Below are 22,688 nucleotides of genomic sequence, written 5' to 3'. Positions count from 1 at the left end.
GGGGACACCATTCTTTCCCTGTCATTTTAAAATAGCTATGTGGAATTAAGCAGATACAGCACTGTCATTTTTTTTTATATCATAGCCAGTCGTCAAGTGGCTAACAATACTAGCAAAATACAAGATGTACAGTACCACAAAGCAACCAATCAGTTACAAGCAATCACTTTGTTTTGCGCAACAGGATCAATGAGAGCAAATATTTTTTTATTACTCCACATTCGCACTTTGCAGTAAATAACCCCCTCCAGCATGACTCCAAAACAAAATATTCAATTTACAGAATGCTGTGTGAAAGCAGATCTTCCAGTCTGTATTTCTGGTCTGTACACACAGTAGCTCAACTAGGAAATGACCTCATTTACTATACAGAGCTGGTGAAATGAAAAGCACGTATTATTTATGTCATAGCGCCAAGCTGTCATGTTTTGCAGGTGCCATGCAGACAGGCAGTTCCCTCTCCGTAGGGAAGGAGCCAGCCACATGATGTCCGAGACTTCAAATCATCTCCTAGATATTTGTTGTTGTTACTGAAATAGGCACTAGTAGCAGGATCTGATAGAGCGGAGAAGGAACTACAAAGAATGCCATGTATCACTGCTAGCACTGCTTTATTTGGCAGTCATGTAAAAAATAAAAGACAGAACGCTATGCAAAAATAAACAATACATTGCAAAAATAAAAATAATATAGAAAGAAAAAAACACAGAATTTTCTCTGAATAATCAAGTTACATGGTAATATAAATAATAATACAGAAGCCTGTTTTATGTATCCTTAGTTAAAAAAAGCAGTGGGCCTGATTCAGAGCCGGACGCTCTGAAAGAGTGCTCGCTCTGAATCAGGGCGTTTTTTTTTTTTTTATTTGGAGCGGCCAGGTGATGGTCTCGACCATTGCAACCATCAGGGCTTGCGACGAGACCCTTGAGGTAGGGTCTCGATCCCGCAAGCCCCAGTGAGCTTCTGGCTCTTAATAGAGCAGGAAGCTCATCACTGACATCACTCGTGATGTCAGTGGGGCCGCCCCCAAAAGGCAGGCGCTCCGTCGGGAACGCCTCCATTTGGCCAGCCACCCCCTCTGCCCACCTCCAAAACGGTGCGAGCTGTCGATCAAAATCGACAGCCGTCTCCTTTTGGTGCGAGACCCAGAGCGACGGAGTGCCCGTCACTAGCTGGGTCTCACACATGCGCACTTCGGATCCGGCTCTGGCGTGCGCATGCGCGGTGGCATAGCGCTTGCGGGCGGGTCTGAATCAGGCCCAGTGTGCGCTATAAATACTAAGAACACTTAACTCAAATAGACATTAAGCAATAGAAACAATAAGTAATGTATTGTACTAGGTAAAAAGAACTAGACATACATACACCTAGCCTCAATACGCCATGCGGTATGAGATGTCTGGCGCGAGTGAGCTGTGCTGTGCGGAGTAGCAACTTTTTCACTCAAATGTGCTTCGTAGTTGCAACGAGATGTGACAAAGCCGCTTCATGAGACTGCGCTGATAAATTTGATATGAGACACTTGTATATCTGTGCGCTACTGAGCCTGAATCTGTATCTGGAACTTGGCGTGGGAAAAAAGCCGCGGCCACTGCACTTCGTATACAGATTTAGACTTAGTTGCATTACAGAAAATCAGTGCAGTATGTTCAAGCGGTTTTGTTGCATCAGATTGCGACTAAGATGCATTTCCGGGTGCAAAAGACTCTTGGCGCAAGCATGGGACCAGGCACGCCAAGAAGGGCTGTTTGGCACGACTGCAGCAATAATGTATATGGACACATCTGTATTATTGTTTGTGCTTTTATTTTTAATACAAGTTACATGGTCTGGTTCAATAGATTTGGAATCTGTGTGTGTAGCAGGATCATTTTAGCAAAGTGAAATATAATGATTGAGTTATGTAAGTACATAGCTAGTTCCCACCATTCTACTGCCTGATGCAGTGATCCATATGCACACTCTTGGTGTGAATTGTAGCACAACTGTGCATATGTATGTTACACAGAAAGCCAAACTGAAATTACCACAAATCAAAGGAGCACAGGTACCGAGTTCTGGGAACATGTGTATAATGAGACAATTTGGAAAGCGTGGCCTAAGTCAAAGCTTCAATCAATCTAAAACAACCCTGTTCTTCAATAACATGAAGATTACTGTATGTGAGAGACACAGTAACATGGAACTTGGCAGTACAGTATCTGATCACAGACATAGAATGTTCCATTCACCAATAGCGAGTTGTCAGATGTCATTGCATTTGCTTATACAGTCCTAGAGAATAACTTATGCACTCACATTGTTTCTTTGTGGCCTCAACACCGCATACACCCTTCTTATCTTCTCTCCGCAAATAGAAGAATTACATAATCAAGACCTAGAAACAATAGAAAACATTATTATTAGAACTTCCATGCTGAATGGAACTAGATTATATGTACACAGTTAGAATGGAGTAACATATTAGCCGGTGGTTAGTTAAAAATACATATTATACCTTATAAAGCCAGCTAATTCCAAATAAAATGGAAGTTGTCAAGATACTAAGGCCTTTTTTCAGGCCTGAATAGGGTCTATAAAGTTTACAACATCTATGGAATTTTTAGCTCTTTAAAATATACCATTTGTGTTCAGCTTGGCTGTTTTCTGTTGTGAAAATTTCTTGTATAATTGCATCTGGCTTGTATGACCATAATGAGCTGTGAATTAAATTAGTTTGTGATTATATGTAGTACACGGATTAAGTATCACCTATAAAAATGCTTGCAGCAAGCACAACATCAAATATAAGGATGTATCTCTGTGATGTCATTAGGTCGAGTGTTCAGTCCACACAATGTCTCCTTCCACTCTGAGCAGGTCAGTGGCGTAACTAGGGTATTTGGAGCCCAGGGCAAATTTGAAAAGGGAGCCCCCCCCCATGATGTACGCGCGCCGAAAATGGGGCGTGGTCACTTAAAAATGGGGCGTGTCAACATGACACACCCCTTTATTTTCACACTGAACATTAATATCCATATGCACCTTAACCCCAGTAGTACCCCTTATACAGTACCCCCAGTATGCAGTTGTGGTCCCTCTTATGCAGGCCCATAGTAGTGCCCCTTATATAGTATCCCCAGTAGTGGTCCCCCTTATACAGCCCTCAATTAGTTCCTCTTACTCAGTACCCCCAGTAGTGCCCCTCCAAATGCAGTGCCCCATGTAGTGTTCCCCCTTATGCAGTGCCCCCAGTAGCAGTCCCCACAATGCAGTGCGCCCAGTAGCGGTATCCCCTTATGCAGTGCCCTTTATATGGTGCCCCCAGTAGTAGTCCCCCCCCCCTATGCAGTGCCCTTTATATAGTGCCCCCAGCAGTAGTTCCCCCCCCATGAAGTTTTCCCAGTAGTGGCCCCCTTATGCAGGCACCCAGTAGTGATCCCCCCTATCCAGTGCCCCCTGTAGTGGCCCTTCCTATTATTGCCCCCAGTAGTGGTCCCCCGAGTGCAGTGCCTCTAGTAGTAGGCCCCTTTTATAATGCCCCCAGTGGTAGTTCCCCCCCAAGTAGTAGTCCCCAGTAGAGGTTCCCCCTCCCGATTAAATGCCCCCAGTAGAGGTCCTCCCAATAATGGTGCCCCCGGTAGTAGCCACCCCTCCCCCGTTGTGCCCCCACCCCCAGTAGAGGTTCTCCCAGTAGTAGCCACCCCCCTCCCCCGTTGTGCCCCCAGTAGTGCAGAATAGTTAAAAAAAAAATATATATATAAAAATATACTTACCTGAATCCATGCTGCTGCTGCTCCGGTCCGCGCCGCCGCTCCCGCCGCCGCCAGTCCTCCCGGGCTGGCGCGCTCTGCATTATGGGACAGACGTCATGACGTCATGACGTCTGTCCCATTACCCACTGCAGGAGCCGGACGGAAGCCCGGCTCTTGCAGTGGGTGCTGCAGCAGTCAATGAGAGTCTATCTGACTCTCATTGGCTGCTGTTTAACACACTCATCGCTGCCAGCGCTGGCGGCGATGCGTGTGTTATGCACAGCCTAATCCCACCTCCTGGCACTATTGGGCGAGCGCTCAGGGGGAGGGAGCGGGCTCAGGTGTGCAGCACAGGACCGGCGCTGGAAGCCTAGCGTCCGTCCTGTGTAAATGTGAAGCGGTGACCGCACTCACTGCGGTTGGCGCTACACTGGCTAACTAGGGCGGGCCGGTACCGTGGCCGGCGGCGCCCCCTCGCGCCACCGGTCCAACGGCACCCAGGGCACGCACCCCGCTCGCCCTGCCCTAGTTACGCCACTGGAGCAGGTGTAGGTGATGGGATCACTTTAACTTTGCATTACAGCAGTTTTGTGGTATATAATGCACAGTGGTTTGGCTTCCACTCTATTCCCATGGATTGGATGGATACCTTTATTTGTTTATACACTGAACTGTTTCTGTACTAGGCATTGTATCTCCCTGGGATTATGATGGAGCATTCCATATTGTTCTCTTGTCACCGCCACGGATTCAGTATGAATGGTTCAAATCCCGACAGCGGCAGCCCGAAAAGGATGAAAATCCTGATCGTCCCAAGGTAAGTACTTAATAACCTATTCTACCCCCTAACCCTCCCCCTAAGTGTCTAACCCTAACCCCCCTCTAAGTGCCTAAACCTAAACCTCCCTTCCCCGCCGCCTAATCTTAAGTCCCCCGGGGGGTGCCTAACCTCCCCCCATGGGAGATGTAAATGGGAGAGGAATGGGTGAGGGCTTTGTAAGTGAGTGTAAGAACCTTAAATTGGGTTCTGAAAGGTAAGGGGAGCCAGTGGAGGGCTTGTAGGAGAGGGGAGACAGATGTAGAGCGTTTTGAGAGGAAGCAGCAGAGAGGTCAAGGAGAATGAGTAGATAGTAGTAAATATTCCAGATTGAAAATAGAAGTGGCTAGATGGGCACAACTAAACAGCAGAGGCCCATTCCCACTTACGGATAAAGCACGTGTGTATGGCAATGGCTGCTTCATTCCTGAGCACAGCACCGTCAGAATCAGCATCCTCCTGGTACTACTGCCAAGACCATGGGCCTGATTCTGAGCTGTAAGCAATCCACATGCAATGTTGATGTTCATGTAGTTGAGTGGTTATTTTGCAAGTGTGTATGCGTAAACATTTCTGAAAACCCCTACGGCACATGTGTTACACAGAGTGTACATACAAAGGCGCTGTTGTGATCGGGTCAGATTGTATCAGAAATGTTGCAGACTGGTTATGGGCTCTCCTGGCAGGAGATTGGGAGGTGGTTAGTAGTGCAGGCAAACATGGTCCGTTCAGTAAACGTGTTATGGGAGTGTCGCAGGCGTGTCAAAGCAAGCTCCTGCGTTACCAGAAGCACATCTGCAGGCATAGGAGGTTGTGTTTGGACAGAGAAACTGCACCTGCCATAGTGCTGGTGCAAGTTTCGATGGTGGCATATACACACTGGTATTACAGCATGCACAGGCGCTAATAGTGGGCGTCTCAGTCCTTGCACATTTGGCCACATGGATGTACACAGGGGAAGGAGTTTGTAGTGGCCTTTGCATAAACTCACAGGGGTAAATTTACTAAAGTGAGAGCTTTAAGAAATGGAGACATTGCCCATAGCAACCAATCAGGTTCTAGCCATTATCTTCTAGAAGGTGCTAGGTACATGTTAAGTAGAATCTGATTGGTTGCTATGGGCAACATCTACACTTCTAAAAACTCTCACTTTAGTAAATTTACACCACAGACGGCCGACTGCCATTAGATGCTGCGTGCGCGACTCGGTATCAGGCCCTATGTGAGTGGTTCTACTGAACAGATTAGTTCTGCAGATGCATGTGTCAATAATATGGCACATTCATTTTGGGATTTGTTTTCCTTTTAATATACACCACCTGACTCCTAAACACAAAAGCTTCATTCTCAGTTCTGCCAAACACACCCAAACATGAAATTCCAGCAATGATAAAGACACCACAAAAAAAGTGTCTAATTCACTTGAAACTATGTTAAAAAAAGAAAACAATAATTGAACTAGCATCACAACACTGACCATGTAACAGCATAAAATAGACTGTGATAATGTGATCTATTTATTACAGATCCAAACATTTCCTGCTGTAATTATTATGTGGTTTCCATTAACATCTAGTTAGATTTTACTGGGCTGTTTTATTATATGACAGTACTGCAAATAACTTTTGCACACACACATCTTAAAACCTAATCCCAAGGATAGTGTGACAGAAATGTCAACTTTCATGTTTTAAACCCCTGTAGAACTAGGAATGTTTACCAGCATTCCTAGGTTTATTTTCAAATGTGAAACTTTAATTCAAAATATATTATTTGTTCCTATACTATAGTCTAGTCTCATTGCACTAAACCTGTCTTCAGCATGCTTTTAATTACTGTTTACACCTGAATTGTGACCACGCCAGGCAAGTAGTTAATTAATCAATTACACAGCCCACGAGTGTTTACGAACATCTGAAGAAGGCCTTACATTTTCATATTTACATAGTCTTCATGAAATAAAGAGCTGCAAACGTGTGATGTATTTACATTAGAGATGAGCTGATGTTTTCTCCATGAAAGATGACGTTTTGCCTCGTTCTGAGATCCCAACTTGGCAGGAAGAGCAGAGCCAACCAAACTACTCATCTCTATATTTAAATGGGAAACAGTCGGGAAGCCGATGGACGGAATCCCGACCGCCGGCTTCCCGACTGTCATTTTCCCTACGCCGGGAACCCGACACCCGGCTTACCCATTGAAGGTAAGACGGGCGATGGGCGCGGACAGCTGCAGGGGGGGCCGGGCTAGGTTTAGGGTTCCCAGGGGGGACTTAGAGTTAGGCACCCCCCCGGGAGGTTAGGTTTAGGCTAGGGGAAGGGGGGGGTTAGGGTTAGGCACCCCCCTGGGGGATTTAGGTTTATGCCGCGGGGAAGGGGGGGTTTGGTTTAGGCACTTAGGGGGGAGGTTAGGGCTAGGCACCCCTAAGGGAGGGTTATGGGTTAGGGGATAGAATAGGTTAGAGAATACTTACCTGGGGACGATCGGGATTTTCAGTGCTGCTGGGAAGCCACTGCCGGGATTTGAACCGCTGGCCATGCGGCCGGCGGTAACTCATACTGAATCCATTTAAATATATTAACTGTTCAGCTGGGGCATGTTCTGGGGGACAGTCTTCACTTCCATTCGACCCTGAGGTCTCACAAGCAGAATGGGAAGTCTGACTAATCACTAGTTCACAGTAATGAGAGAATGTCTGGGTTTATGATAATGTAAACTAATAGGGGTATATTTACTAACTGACAATTTTAATCTGTTTAAAATCAAGGAAAATCGATCAACATTGACGTGTTTCTGGGGCTAAATCACACATTTGATTGATTTTAAAACTATCAAAAACTATTAATATCGTCTCTTAGTAAATATACCCCCAAGTGCCTGATGAATATACGTCCTCTTGCTGCTTGTAGTCTATGAGCCTGATTCAGAGCTGTATGCAAACCCGATGGTTTAAGCTCCGATGTTTGGAGATTTGCACATACGCAGGATCTGTACTGAGCAAGTGCAGATCTGTGTCTGCGATAGTGGGCGCAGTGCCCCCTATGCCGCGGCATGATTAATATGCTGCAGCTGATTGGGGGCGGGGATGGGGCAGAGTTACAGAAAACTGGGGCGTGTAGGACGCAGCTTCTCTGGCCCTGGAAGCGTGAAATACACACCCATCCTGAGTAACCGGAGACTTAATCAGATGACCGATGTTTACACAGATGATGCGATGCCTCTTCAGACGCATCAATGGATCACAAAAGCCGGGAGTGTGCGTATGTGTGTGTGTGTGTGTGGTGTGTGTGTGTGTGTGTGTGTGGGGGGGGGGTCTTTCTACTACAGACACTTACTGCTGCTTTTACATATTTTTGCACACTCTGAACCAGGCCCTATATACAGTACTGACACCACTGATTCCGAAAGTGGCCCAAGAAACTGGTCAGTGGGGGACCTGTCTCCTTTATTAAAGATGTCGAAGCCAGATGATTGGCTGAGACCGGATCTCAAGTTAATATCGGGCAATGCCATTTTATGTTGCCCCTGATGACGCCATCTTGCGTCGTCAGCATGAAACCATTGTGTGCCATGCTAATATGCTATTATTAATATCGTGCGACTGCATTTCTACTGCATATTGTTAAAAGTCCTATCATGCCCCATACGTACATTAAATCATACATAATATATACAAGACGCACAGCGCACAGTTGCACACTCTGCACATAAAATGCACCACGCATATTAGCGACTACACGCAATATCCTTACACTTACACATACCAAAACTTATAAAAAGGTTCCCTAAGCATTAAGGTTAATATTAGAGGTTTTATACGTTATCAAGTCTATTGTGAAGTACATATATTTGGTATCTAAGGTTTAGTACATGATAAGCAGATAATGTTTGGTGCCATTCTAAACCACTGTTTATTTGCAGACTTCCGGTTCCATCGGCAAGGAAATCGCAATATGCGTTTGCTAGTTATGGATGATAGAGATAGGCATTGAAATGTACTCTGTAATGTAATGTTTATTAGCCAGTTTAGACTTGTTTTTCGGCGGGAAAATGCACACAAAGAGCTGTTGGAGGGCTGAACTGTTACAATACAAACTGACCTATGAACTGTATCGTAACAGAAGAACCAGGAGGAAGAACCAATGGGATTATGCCAACTCATTCTATTGTATTGCCTATCTCTGCAAGAGTACATATGCAGGCACTATAGATCTGGTAGTCAGTCATCTTTCTTTCTGTTGGCGGATGTTTCATAGTTGATGCCGGGAAATCTGGATCCAGAGCGCATGCGTATGTATCGACTGTACCTTGTATTTTGTATAACCTTTGCGCTAATTGTGTTATAGATCAAGGCGTGTAACTATATGCTTTTATGTGAATAATATATTTTTTGTGCTTTGGAACCACAAAGTCTAGAAAGCAATTATTTCTTGTGCGTATGCAATGCTAAATAGCGACATTAGGGTATAAAGATTAATAGGAATTCATAAAGACCAGTTCAAGAGGTGGATCTTATAGGATTTCACATGGCTCCTTTCATTTGCACACTCCAGCCATGGACAAAGAGAGAGATACCTGACAAGCACAAATTATAATGGGAACATACACAAATATGAAGCAGTTATAAGACATACAGAATAATAGGTAAAGAGAAACAGCTGTTCTTGTGTGATCTAGTGGTATGAAATGCCTGCTTGTGATAAAACATCCTGCCTATGCTAAATATAAATAAACATCATTCCATAAACAAAATCAGCGGGCCCCCCTCCCTAAAGCGATATGTGCCATTGTATCTTTCTCTGCACATGTACAATAAAGGCATTTGCCACTCACTAGGCAATGCCAGCACAACCCTGGCAGCTGGGAGCAGATTTAACACAAAAGGAAGCAAACAACCCTTGTTTTGACCAGAGCTGTCACTTCACTGCACTTGCTCTGTGAATTGTTGGACTATCAGCAGAGTATATAAACCCTCTGACATTAATACAGCTTTCAACTGCACTAGTGGAGTTCATCAAGCAATTGAAAGGTTTAACAAGATGACCTAATATGGCATAAGAATGCAAATGAAGAGTTGCAGCACATTAAGCGCACAGGAAGGGCATAGAAAGGCACTGCTTGTATCTAGGCTCCTGACATATTAAAGCAATGTCTCAATGAAACAATAGAAGTGACAAAAAGGTTCTGAATCCATGTCCCTCTAGAGGTAAATCTTATTGAGAAGAGCAGAATGAGCAGAAGTTTAATTAAAGCTATCCTAAAATAATTGTAGCTGAGTATATTTAGAAGAACACACTGTTCCCTCATCTGCGCCTCTGTACTGTGCAATGTTCTAAATATACCAGAAAAAGCCCCCAAAAATACGATGATTATTATTATATATAGTATACAAGTGATGGTAATAAAATAGCTATAGTAAATAATCTTGTAACAGCAAGGTCTGATGTCATTTGCTTCTAGTTAATGAGTTCTGATGTCATCATTTCAATGTGCATTAGCAAAAGCTGTGTATTGTAAGTAATAATGCACCCATGACAGAAAGTAATATGGATATGTGAAGTGATCTTGGATTTTTAAACCTCTATAAAATCACTTGACCTATAGAACAGTGCTGGTCTCAGAGCCCTTATATGACTACTAATATTCAGGGCCATAGCAGGGATAAAATGCACATTGTGCAGGTCCTGCCCCCCGATCAGTTGAAGTAATGGAGGCACGTTGAGGGGGCGGGGCCACCAGGACTAACCATAATAAGAGGAGTACCCAAAGCAGTCTAAGGCTGCTCTGGGCGACTCTACAAGCCTGAAAGTGAGTATCTGAAGCAACCTAAAGACAGTACGGACGGCTCTGCAGGAGCTTTTTGTCCTAGGCTCTGGGTCCCATTCTATCTGTCCTGTATGGGTGGCCATAGCAGTGGACCCATGTAGCCATTCAGATAAGCCATGATGATACGAATGATGGATGATTTGGCAGAGAATCAGAATGAATCATCTGAACTTTTGTGCCAGGCTGAAGCATACTGTATTGCGTAGCTGTCTGATCTAGGGCCCTCATTCAGAGCCGTACGCTCTGAGCAGAGCGCACGCTCTGAATGAGGGCCGCCCTCCATAAAAATGGAGCGTCCTCCTGGACGCTCGTATAGCTGTGGGTCACCACCCACAGCCTATATGAGCGTGCAGTTTGATGGCCGCAATGGTCGTGACCATCGCGACCATCGAAACTGCGAGCCGGAGCCTGCGGTTGAGGTTTTCAACCGCAAGCTCCGGAGTGATTTTGGCTCTATCAGAGCCAAAATCACTCCCACTGACATCACTAGTGATGTCAGTGGGCCGGCTTCTGACGGGAGGCATTCCCGTGGGAACGCCCCCGTCAGGGAGGCACGCCCCCGGCACGCCCACCAAAGGGGGCGTGCTGTCAATCAACATCGACAGCACGCCCCCTTCGATCAGACACAACGAGCGAAGGACTTTCCTTCGCTCGTCGCGTCTGGCGCATGCGCACGACGGAGCTCCCTCCGTCGTGCGCATGCTCAGTGCAGAACATCGACCCACTTGCGAGCGGACAGCCGCTCGCGAGTGGGTCTGAATCAGGGACTAAGTCTCATCTCAATTTTGCCAAAGGTCATGTGTCTGACTACTACCACAAGTACAGAGAATATGTGGGGTGCAATCAATGCAGAGATGGATCTCTTGTGATCTGGAGAATTATTCGGGGAGGGCTGTTATCAATTAGGCAATGTCATCTATGATTTATGGGATAATCCATCAGGAAGGAGGGCTCAATTTATGTCTGCCCGGGGGGCATTAGCACAGCTCAGGCCATTTTGTTAGGAATGCCCTGATCTGAGCTACTCCCATCACATGGCACTTCTAGCTTGGCGTGCAGATCCTTGTGATTAACCTAGAAAATGGCACAATGTACAAACTTAGAAACATGTCATCATAAAAAGGCAGGTGAGCTGACCCTTATTGTAGTGAGGCTTGGAAATGAAAAAACATGCCTGCTGTAGAAGAAAAGTGTCTTATACTTTATATAGTTAATATAAACTACAAACATGCATATTAAAAGGCATTCATAGGCCTATGTTTACAACTAGAAATACTTCTCAGACTTTAACAGTCCAGAATTCAAAGCCAAAGACAGCTCAATGAATAAACACAGTCAGATCCAATCTACCACCTGCACAAAAACCTACTCCTTTTATCTTGTACACCTTACTGACAGTATGTTCAAAATAAATATTGATAGCTTAGATATTAACTTGCAGTGTTCTGCTGGCCTTCTGATAGACATATAATTTGTATTTTAATGTCAGATTAGATGTAATATAACTAAAAAAGAAATTGCTGCTTTACATGAAAGATCAGAAATAGCCATAGCATTATTATGGAGCAACAGTGTCACAAGCCGCCGCACTGAGAACGCAGGACGAGGCGAACGCCGGACGATCGTTCGCTGAACTCCTCCCCATCAGCTGTCCATCATCCTTGTTCTGACCTGGATTGGCTCCTGTGGCTATTTCCTGCTGGTGCGAAGGCTGCTCTGTTGCCGGTGATAGCGTTTCACGTGTTTCCGGTTTTGGTGTTGTCTCCTGGTATCCAGTTGAGTTCCCAGTCCTCCTGTCTGCGTTTGTTACCTGCCGTTTGTGTCATCTAGGCGGCACGGTCCATGCTCTGCCGTTTGTGTCATTCAGGCAGCACGGACAGCACTCAGTGTCCAGAGTGCTCAGTTGAGCGTCCAGCTGCTTGTGTCAACCTGGCGGCACAGGCCGCAATCCAGCGTCCAAAGTACGCAATCCAGCATACCACCGCTTGTGTCAACCCAGTGGCACAGGCCGCAATCCAGCGTCCAAAGTACGCAATCTTGTGTACCACCGCCTGTGTCAACCCGGCGCACAGGACCTTCATCAGACCACCGCAGCCAAAGCTGCTACTTGGCCCAAGGGCCGCATCTTGTTCTACGGCCCACAGGCCACAGCCTGCCAAGGCTACACGACCCAAAGGCCGCATCATGTTCTATGGCCCACAGGCCACAGCCAGCCAAGGCTGCTACACGGCCCAAAGGCCGCATCTTGTTCTATGGCTCACAGGCCACAGCCTGCCAAGGCTACACGACCCAAAGGCTGCATCTTGTTCTATGGCCCACAGGCCACAGCCAGCCAAGGCTACTACACAGCCCAAAGGCCACATTTTCTTCTACGGCCCACAGGCCACAGCCTGCCAAGGCTGCTACACAGCCCAAAGGTCGCATCTTGTTCTATGGCCCACAGGCCACAGCCAGCCAAGGCTGCTACACGACTGAAAGGCCGCATCTTGTTCTATGGCCCACAGCCCACAGCCAGCCAAGGCTGCTACACGACCGAAAGGCCGCATCTTGTTCTATGGCCCACAGGCCACAGCCAGCCAAGGTTGCTACGCGGCCCAAAGGCCGCATCTTGTTCTACGGCCCAAAGGCCGCATCTTGTTCTACGGCCCACAGGCCACAACAAGAACTCTCTAGCATAAATATGTTAGTAAGAGCCTTCTTACAATATAAGGGATTCCATTATCATAGCAGTTTATAACTACCTGCATTATATCACAACAGTGGAGGAGTAAACCTCATCCTAAGAATCCTGGGTACAGATATATAAGTGAATATAACTGTTAGAATAACAATCCATTTAGCATTTGATAATTATTTAAGCATACTTGCCAACATTTGGGAACTTCCCTCCATGGACTACTGATATGGTCTCTGAGATCACTTTACTTCTATCCCAGACGGTTTGGAAGAATCTTAATAGGGAAAGAGATTACCTGCCTGTAAGGCATTGGCTCCTGATGAAGTGAATCGCATTCATCAATTCCCAGTAACCTGAATGAGCCCCTAGAGGGTATGATGCATCAAATCTAGCATCATATGCTGTTCCCCACCTACGTGATGTGCCAATGGCAAAGCCGTATCTAGACTTTTTGGTGCCCTGTGCCAGAGAGAGCATTGACGCCCCCCCCTCCCCATTTTTTAAATAGGGACATAAGATAGTGCACCTGAAAAATGGTCATGGCCTCATGGGGAAGGGTCAGGGAAGAGATAGCGGAGGCCAGGTGATGCTGGGGATAAAAGAAGAGGAAGCTACAAGTGAGAACGATAATAAACAGGAAAATTGACAGGCCCAAATAGTGCCCCCTGTCCTGCGGTGCCCTATGCATGGCACTGGTTGCATTACCCTAGTTACGGCCCTGGCAAATGGCATAATCAAGACACACCTACCTTTTCTTTACACACCTAGTATCATATCTTGTAAGCAAGCTATGTAAAACAAGCAGGTATGTTAAGGTGGCGAAGAAGGACGGAGCCTTGTTTGGGTGTAGAACCTATAAGATTCATGCGCTTTGTTAACGAACTGTTAAGGTGCATACATATATAACGATTTTTTATCGATTTGTCGTTAACGGTGTCATTATAACGATGAACGAAAATCACCAATGCGCGCTCCCGTTTCTAGTTTTCGTTCATCGTCCCTTCTAGACTGTCCAACATGACGATTTTCATTAAGGAAAGGTTCATCGTTCAGGAAATCGTTGAAAAAAATCGTTCATTACATATAAAAAAAATCGTTCACTTTTTCAAGGGAAACTCTGAGCAAAAATCGTTGGTAACAAAAATCGTTATGTGTGTACGCACCTTTAGCCCATGGCTCTTATCCAACTAGCTGTCAACATTTTTACATCCTCTAGGTTTGACACTGTACCATATCCAAAGGCACACTTGGAGGGGTGGGGCCAATTGCCCAAAAACTCCCTCCCCTTGTACCAACACCAGGTGCATTGCTGTAGTGCAAGTATTGTAGCAATACATATTAAATAATATCCTCTTATGCGAGTGTTTGGAAACCCCCCCTTGGAAATCCTGCACTTGCTCCTGGAATCATCATCTATACACATACAATTGCTTTAGAAAGCAATTTCATCAAACTAATGCATTATCTTCCTGTGGCTATTCCCTGACAAGTAGATAAGATTGAAGTATGAAAGTACACTAGTCTGTCAAGAAAGGGATTATTGAAATGATGCTATAACAGCAGAGACACGGTAGAACGTATGTGAAAGCGGTTTGCAGCAAGATGTGACCCCCTCCTCAGCATTAATTTAGTGTTTTGTTGATTTGTTATAGTATAATATCCATTGCTGCACTCTGTAATACTGTGTTCAAAGGATTAAAATAGTTCTCACTATTAACATATTTTCTCCATATCTTCCTCTAGATGTCTCTGCATCTCCTATCTCCTGAGGCTGACATGTTTATGCTCATCCCTTGCCAGTAGGTATACCATCCAGACTTCTCTAGATTTCCCCATCTGCGCTGTCATCATCTATACTTAACAGTGCTCAGACTTCTCTCCTTTCTGTACAGCTCAGACTGGCTGTCCCAGTGTCAGACACCTCACCAGACATATCTATGCTGTGTGGCATGTCTGATGAGCGCAGCTTCATTTTAAACTTCAGTTCCCAATCTTTTGCCTTCTCATTTTCTGTCTTCCTTAAAAAGCCATACTCTTATCTGCTATCCGGGGACATGAGACAGATTCTTCACGGCATATAGGATTCCTTGTCATGGGTCACACATGTATGTTTGCAGTGCAGAACCGATGCTCATCAGATTGATTGACTGAAAGAAACATGTAGCCCAGAAAAGATTTTAAAGATCAAAAAAAAATGATTCTCAATTAAATTAGTTATCTTTTTATAAAAAAAAGGAAATTAGGCAAAGGAGCATCAACACTCCTTTCTGAGCCTATCTTCTTTATATTTTGCACCACTTATGGTGCATACACACGGTCAGATCTGTCAGATGAACGATGAACGATTTGAACGAGTTTACCAACGATTTCATGAACTACGAACGATTTTAGACTGTATTAAAATGAATGAACATCGACCAAATATGACTGCAAACACATCAGATGTCAGATAACGTTATCTGACAAACGGGAACGCGTATCGTTTATTGTTTCAGGGACACATGTCAGATTTTCTTTCAGATATGAATGATTTTTAAAATCGTTATTGTACTAATCTGAAGGAAAATCTGACCGTGTGTATGCACCACAACAGTAGTTTTCAATTCCAGTGTTTTGTGGCCAACAACAGCCATGTTTCATATGTGGCTTATCTATAATAGGTGCGCAATGCACATGGGTCTATGCGTCCAATGAGCCTGCATTCAACACCATGCGCCCAGAACTGCCACAATCTTTCACTTTCAGACAAAGAGCTGTATATCTCACCCATAGCTTGTGACCCGCGTCCCACAGACCACCCATACTGCAACACTCTGACTCCTCCCATCCTGTGCCCTGGCTGTACTTTCATCCACATAATTCCACCAGCACTGCTCTGTAATTGAGCCAGGATATATCAAGTTCTGCCAGAGAGCCAGGAGTGGGGGGCAATCAAATCAGAACGCCCCATCCACCAGCATTGATTGTGAACAATATTTTTGGGCCAACAGCTAGAGGGTATCTAAGAAGGGGGGAGGCACTGTGCACTAATCTGTCACACTATTTTCTTACAAAGCCAGAGAATCAGGTTTCTGAACTATTCAGTGCACTGTAAGTATCTTGTTAAAATAACTGAGTTAGGCTGGGTACTCATACTCACTAGCTGAACAATGGAAGTTCAAGAGCATTTGACACCACATGTCAAACGTGAATGTGCTTAACATGCGGTGGTTAATGAGCACTTGTACCTGCATTCGTGGATATCAATAGAGAACACTCCGCTGACCTCAATGAGTTTGATTCGTACTGCATGCAAACATTAGAGCAGGCAATGGGGCCTATTCATCATAGAGCAGGCAATGGGGCCTATTATCTTGAGGTAATTAGGTTTAGAACTCGCATGGAGTTCTACCTAATTACCGGCGGAATTCATCATTCCTCCTCTCCATAACTATCTATTCCGAAAAGCTGTCATTTTTGCAATGACAGCTTTACAGGAAATAGATAGTTTTCCCTCTCTACACTAACTTACCACAGCTGGAATCAGTGCTGCGCATGCACCGTTACATCTGTAAACCCAGCGCAAGCGCAGCACTACTTAGAGCTGCGGTAATATTGTGTGTGTCCCCCAACCCCTCCTCCCCCCTCCCAAAACCTCCCCCCTGTTCTGCACTTACCTGCCCGCTGCAGCTGCCTCCGGCTCCGGTAGCTGTTCAAAAACATGTTCTCCCAGCAGACCACAATACAGTTCAGAAAAAAAACAAAAAACTTTTTTTTCTTTTAAACTTTATTGTGTTCGGCTGGGAGAACACAGTGTCCGAGCAGCCGCCGGAACAAGCCAAAGGACGGACCAGAGTCCTGGAGGAAGACGCCAGGGAACCTCACCAGCTATTCGCCACCTCCAGCGGAGGATAGTAACTCCACCAAATTCTGAAAAAATACATAATTTTCGGAATTTGATGAATACCATAATTTCCATATTATAGAAATTAACGCAGTGGGACTTAACCAGGAGAAATCAGTAATATCTCCTGTGTTAAGATACTTCATGAATACTAAAATAACGGTATTTAAGGAAAAGGTCCTTAAACATGTTATTTTAGTGTTGATGAATAGATCCCAATGTCTTGACAGCAAGTATGAAAGTAGGTATATTAGAAACAATGTTAGCTTTGTATAAGTGTGATCTACTATCTTTAAGAAGGCTTGTAGTCACAAGTATTTTCACACCAGAGTGGATAGGCCTTAGGCAGTGGTGTGTGTAAGAGTTTCCTCATAGTAAGTATATGTGACAAAGGCATATTTGTCCTCTGTGAGGTTGATAGGAAGAACACAATGTGGGCTGTTCACATCTGTACAATAACAGAATGAACTAATATTAAGTACAAGACATCACATGGGCCAAATATGTCCATGTGAGCAGACCTGAATAGCACTTTCTATCTACATACAGTGAAGGCTGATCATTCATAAACAGTATTTTGTTACTTCAAATTATAGTAATTTTTTTTGTAAAGGTTAACTATAGCCTAGGATTTATGGGATGGTAATAATTTCAGGACTCGGAATTGCACACATGGTTTAGATATTTATAGGGCCACGATGCAAATGAATGAAGGGGTGAATATGTGATCCGCCAATCAGAGAGGCTTGTGATTGGCTGGAGTGTGGGAAAACTGCTTTGATAAGTTCATTCATAGGTGTTGTGACTACCAAAGGAGGAAGTATGTCATTCACTCAATGGTCTTTATTTCAGGAAAGAAGGAACATTCCCTATGGATTTAGGTGTCTAGTAAACAAAGGGCCTGATTCAGACCCACTCGCGAGCGGCTGTCCGCTCGCAAGTGGGTCGATGTTCTGGACTGAGCATGCGCACGACGGAGGGAGCTCCGTCGTGCGCATGCGCCAGATGCGACGAGCGAAGGACTTTCCTTCGCTCGTTGTGTCTGATCAAAGTGTCGTGCTGTCGATGTTGATTGACAGCACGCCCCCTTTGGTAGGCGTGCCGGGGGCATGCCTCCCTGACGGGGGCGTTCCCACTAGTGATGTCAGTGGGAGTGATTTTGGCTCTGATAGAGCCAAAATCACGCCGGAGCTTGCGGTTGAAAACCTCAACCGCAGGCTCCGGCTCGCAGTTTCGATGGTCGCGATGGTCACGACCATCGCGGCCATCAAACTGCACGCTCGTATAGCCTGTGGGTGATGACCCACAGCTATACGAGCGTCCAGGAGGACGCTCCATTTTCATGGAGGGCGGCCCTCATTCAGAGCGTGCGCTCTGCTCAGAGCGTACGGCTCTGAATGAGGGCCAAAGGCTTTAGGGGAGTGTTGATTTTAATTGAAATACTTTGTACTGTAAATCTCTCTACTAATACAATTGTAATGGTTATGTCTGTACATAGAATTTTTTTGGAGACTGGGGGGCCGATTCGGACCCAGACACTAAGCCGCGATCGCTCGCTATGGGCAACTGTCGCCTGCATGCATATGAATCGTATGGTCGTTGTTCACAGACTGAGCGCTACTTTGAGTGACAGATAGCGCCGTTTGTGGGTGGTAACAGGGGAAGGTGTTTGTGAATGGGGGAGTGGTGGTGCGAACGCAGGCGTGTCTGGGCATCAAAATGACGTTTAATGGGCGTCCATAATTAGCATTGAAGCATCATTGTACACGTCACTTGGTTGTATTTCAGCCTGCAGTGATCGCAGTGCTTGCGGCGGGGTAGGGTCTACCTCAAGCGCAGCGTGCAGCACCGATGGCTCTCTATGTTACTGAATAATCATACACTTCCTGGAGATGACGTGTGCTAAGAAAGAAAAGTGGGCATCTTTACACCGGCGTGCGCTCACTCTGCCGTCGCTCTCTAAGACATAGAGGGTGTCCTTAAGCCAGACAGTGCGATCGCGAAATTTGCATACCCAGCCCCTTAGCGTCCGGGTCTGAATCGGCCCCTGTGTATGAACTATGGAGACTTTTTTTGTTCGGAATTTGTTTGTTTGTCTGTTCATTCCGGCATCACGCAAAACTACAGGATGAATTTGGATTGCGTTTTCGATATTGTATAGCTTAGTCACCTAGTAAGAAACTGAGGTATGTATTATCTCAATGTGACATCAGGGAGAGGAGCAATATAGGAAAAACCTGACTCGCACAAGCAGTGTGCAGGCTCCTCAAGCCAAAAATAACTAGATGTATATAAATATATTTTTTGGGGGGACAAATATACTTTTAATGACCATTTATGAACTATGCAGAGAAAAAAAATTATCTGAATTTGCACAAGCTCCTTAAGTCCAAAATGACTACAGCCATGGCCCAAAGTTTTGAAAATGAAGTATTGGTTTTCATAAAGTTTACTGCTTCAGTGGTTTTAGACCTTTTTGTCAGATGTTACTGTGGTATACTGAAGTAAATTACAAGCATTTCATAAGTGTCAAGGGGGTCTATTTACTAAGCAGTGTTAGGAGACAGAGTAAAAAGAGATAAGAAAGTGATAAGGTGCCAGCCAATCAGCTCCCAACTGTCATCTCACAGGCTGTGTTTGAAAAATGACAGTTGGTAGCTAATTGGCTGGCACCTTATCACTTTTCACTCTGTCTCCTAACACTGCTTAGTAAATAGACCCCAAAGGCTTTTATTGACAATTACATTAAGTTTATGCAAAGAGTCAATATTTGCAGTGTTGACCCTTCTTTTTTAAGACCTCCGCAATTTGCCCTGGCATGCTGTCAATCAACTTCTGGGCCACATACTGACTGATGGCCGCCCATTCTTGCCTAATCAATGCTTGGAGATTGTCAGAATTTGTGGGTTCTTGTTTGTCCACCCGCCTCTTGAGGATAGACCACAAGTTCTCAATGGGATTAAGGTCTGGGGAGTTTCCAGGCCATGGACCCAAAATTTAGATGTTTTGTTCCCCGAGCCACTTAGTTATCACTTTTGCCTTATGGCAAGGTGTTCCATCATGCTGGCAAAGGCATTGTTCATCACCAAACTGTTCTTGGATGGTTGGGAGAAGTTGCTCTTGGAGGATGTTTTGGTACCATTCTTTATTCATGGCTGTGTCCTTAGGCAAAATTGTGAGTGAGCCCACTCCCTTGGCTGAGAAACAACCCCGTGCTGCGCGGCCAATCACACAATATATGGCATGTGATGCTGCACATATTAATGAAGGACGGAGCAGTGATCGTTCCATCTTTCATTAAATATTTTAAGTGTGTACCGGCAATCATGTGATATCCAGGGTGAAGGCAAATCGCCCTGAACATCGGCACGATTGCCGGTCGTTGCTCTACAGAGGATCCTAATTGAGGAGCAGATTCAAACTGGACCTGGCGCAGATGAGACTGTGTTATATTTCTCGTGTACCCCTTATCCCCAACAATTTTCCTTTTCAATTCAAGAGCCTGCAGTTTCCTGTAAACGTCTGCTTCATTATGACGATCAAAACCGCAAATCTTGTTTACAAAGACATTTTGTGATCAATGTCTACAATATAAAATATACATCACAATATTAGATGCCACTACTGTCTTTGTAAAATTAGTTCCATTGAGCAATAACAGACATCCACACAAGCGAAGCTGCGGGAAAACGCTAGTTCTCAAAAAAGTAATATTGTAATACTACATGTTACAGCATGCCCTGGCTGCCAGGACAAATCATTACTGGCTATCAGTATTGCACCCACTGGCTAGGCAGTGGCTGGAATAGCCCCAGTGCTATTAAGCATGTGGCTGATTTATCCTGGGACAGGTGCACAGTTTTATTTGCAAACCCACCTTTCCTCGTGAATTGGTTTTATATTACGAATCTCCCTGTTCTAGTGTACACGTCCAGCCTGGCATAGCCTGATGCCTGTTGCCGCATTGACATGGAAACCCCATGTATGTTATCCTCGTTTTAGAGATAACCAGTCCTGGCTATAGCACTGGTGCTAAGCACTTCTCGTGTGTCAGGGAGAAACTACAAATGTTTTGTTTTTTTATTAAACACTAAAGATCAGCTTGATGATGATTGCTTTAGTTATAAAGATATTCCCAGAGCTTGTCCTGAAGCAGCTGCATCTATACGCTGTATTTGGCGTTACACACAACTCAAGGCTGTATTTTTATGGCTGTGACTTTGGGCCACACAATTTACTCAAAATCAGGCCATTAATGTGTGGATTTGTTAAAAATCTGTAAATTACAAGTTATAAAAATGAACAAGAGAATGAAAAAGAACAATTAAAAACAAAGTACAATCACTGTACATTATGGGCCTAATTCATCATGTATCGCAACTGCAACAGCATACACAGATCGGCCAATGGTGCGTACTGCGCATGCGTAATTTGGCATTGCAATCACCTACGCCAGTGGTTCACAAACTGTGCGCCTTGGCTCCCTGGGGTGCCTCGGGACACTTGCAGGCAGGGCCGTAGGGAGGGTGGTGCGGCCGGTGCCTCCGCACAGGGCGGAATCCTCCAGCGGCACCGGCCACACACTTTTTCTGCACCGGAGGTCTGCAGGAAGAGACCTCCGGCAGTTGTGCGAGCTGCACAGTGAATGTCGGCGCAGGATCCCGCCCTCCCTCCTCCCCTCGGAAGTAAGGGTAAGCGCTCAGGGGGGGGAGTGAGAGGGGCGGCAGTGCTGCAGAGAGTGCACTGCCGTCTAGCTACGGCGCTGCTTGCAGGGGTGCCTCAGGTTGGTGGTGCAGCACCAAATCAAATTATTTATGGTCTTTATAGTGTAAATATGTGGACAATCAGAAGTGGAAACCTGTCCACCACCATATAAATGAACCTAAGGATGACAGGTAAGCACAATTTACTACACTTTACTACTTCACTACATTTGTTTCTGAATTTCTCAATAACAAACGTTTGGCTTAGGGGTGCCGTGAAAACAATGCTGATACTCTAGGGCACCGTGATTCAAAAAACCACTGACCTACGCAAATAAAAAGCCATCGCACATCAAGGGACAGGACATCAGCGTTTGGGGGTGGTGGCGGGGGATTGGTACCTTTCTGTGCCTTTCCGTTTGAACACCATTACATGGGTGTGCATAAATTAGCCACTGCGACGGCATACGCAGCCTGTGTACGACGAGGTTAGCAAATTCTGAGTAAGGTCAGACCTGTTGTAATTGTGCACGAGGGGCCAATGTTACTCGATGTTCCCGATGTATACGCAGGATTGGAAGGTATTACGGATGTGCGATAGCGGTAGTGGGCGTCTCTATACTGGCTTTGCGATTGCAGACATTAGCTTATTTTCGCAGCAGATTTATGTGTGCGTAATCCGTAGTGAAACAGGCCCTATGAACCTTGTTCTCCTTAAATGTCTTATTAAACTACTTATCCTGATTGTAACAGAAATAAAATAATTGTTTTGGGGAAACATGACTATTGGTTTCAATAAAGGATATATTAGAGAGTTAATTAAAATTAAAGACTTTGATATATACAAAACCTCCTAGTCTCACCAGCATGTAAAATGATTAATCTAAATTTAAAATACAAAAATACACATACCGGAAAAATGCCTGCTACATACATGCCTTGTTTAGTACTGGAAACAGAGGAATTTGCCGTTTTTGATATTTAAATGATGTAATTGTTAAAACATTTGGAGGGACAGCAGATGAGTCATTCTCCAGCCACAGTGTTT

The 22,688-nt window shown here is 45.0% G+C and overlaps 1 protein-coding gene across 3 annotated transcripts in view; it reads right to left on the bottom strand.

The window, feature by feature from the left end:
- The window catches only part of SORBS1 (sorbin and SH3 domain containing 1), a 434,665-nt gene that overhangs the window by 174,567 nt on the left and 237,410 nt on the right, over window positions 1–22,688 (bottom strand). For all 3 annotated transcript variants that reach the window (XM_088475931.1, XM_088475933.1, XM_088475925.1), the window contains one exon: window positions 2,299–2,377. The gene's annotated coding sequence lies outside the window, so the exon portion shown is untranslated. The remainder of the gene's footprint in view (window positions 1–2,298; window positions 2,378–22,688) is intronic.

The sequence above is a fragment of the Taudactylus pleione genome, unplaced genomic scaffold, assembly GCF_031769625.1.
Source record: "Taudactylus pleione unplaced genomic scaffold, aTauple2 ptg000016l, whole genome shotgun sequence".
Taxonomy (NCBI): Eukaryota; Metazoa; Chordata; class Amphibia; order Anura; family Myobatrachidae; genus Taudactylus; species Taudactylus pleione.
This window is presented reverse-complemented; position numbering and strand designations above follow the sequence as displayed.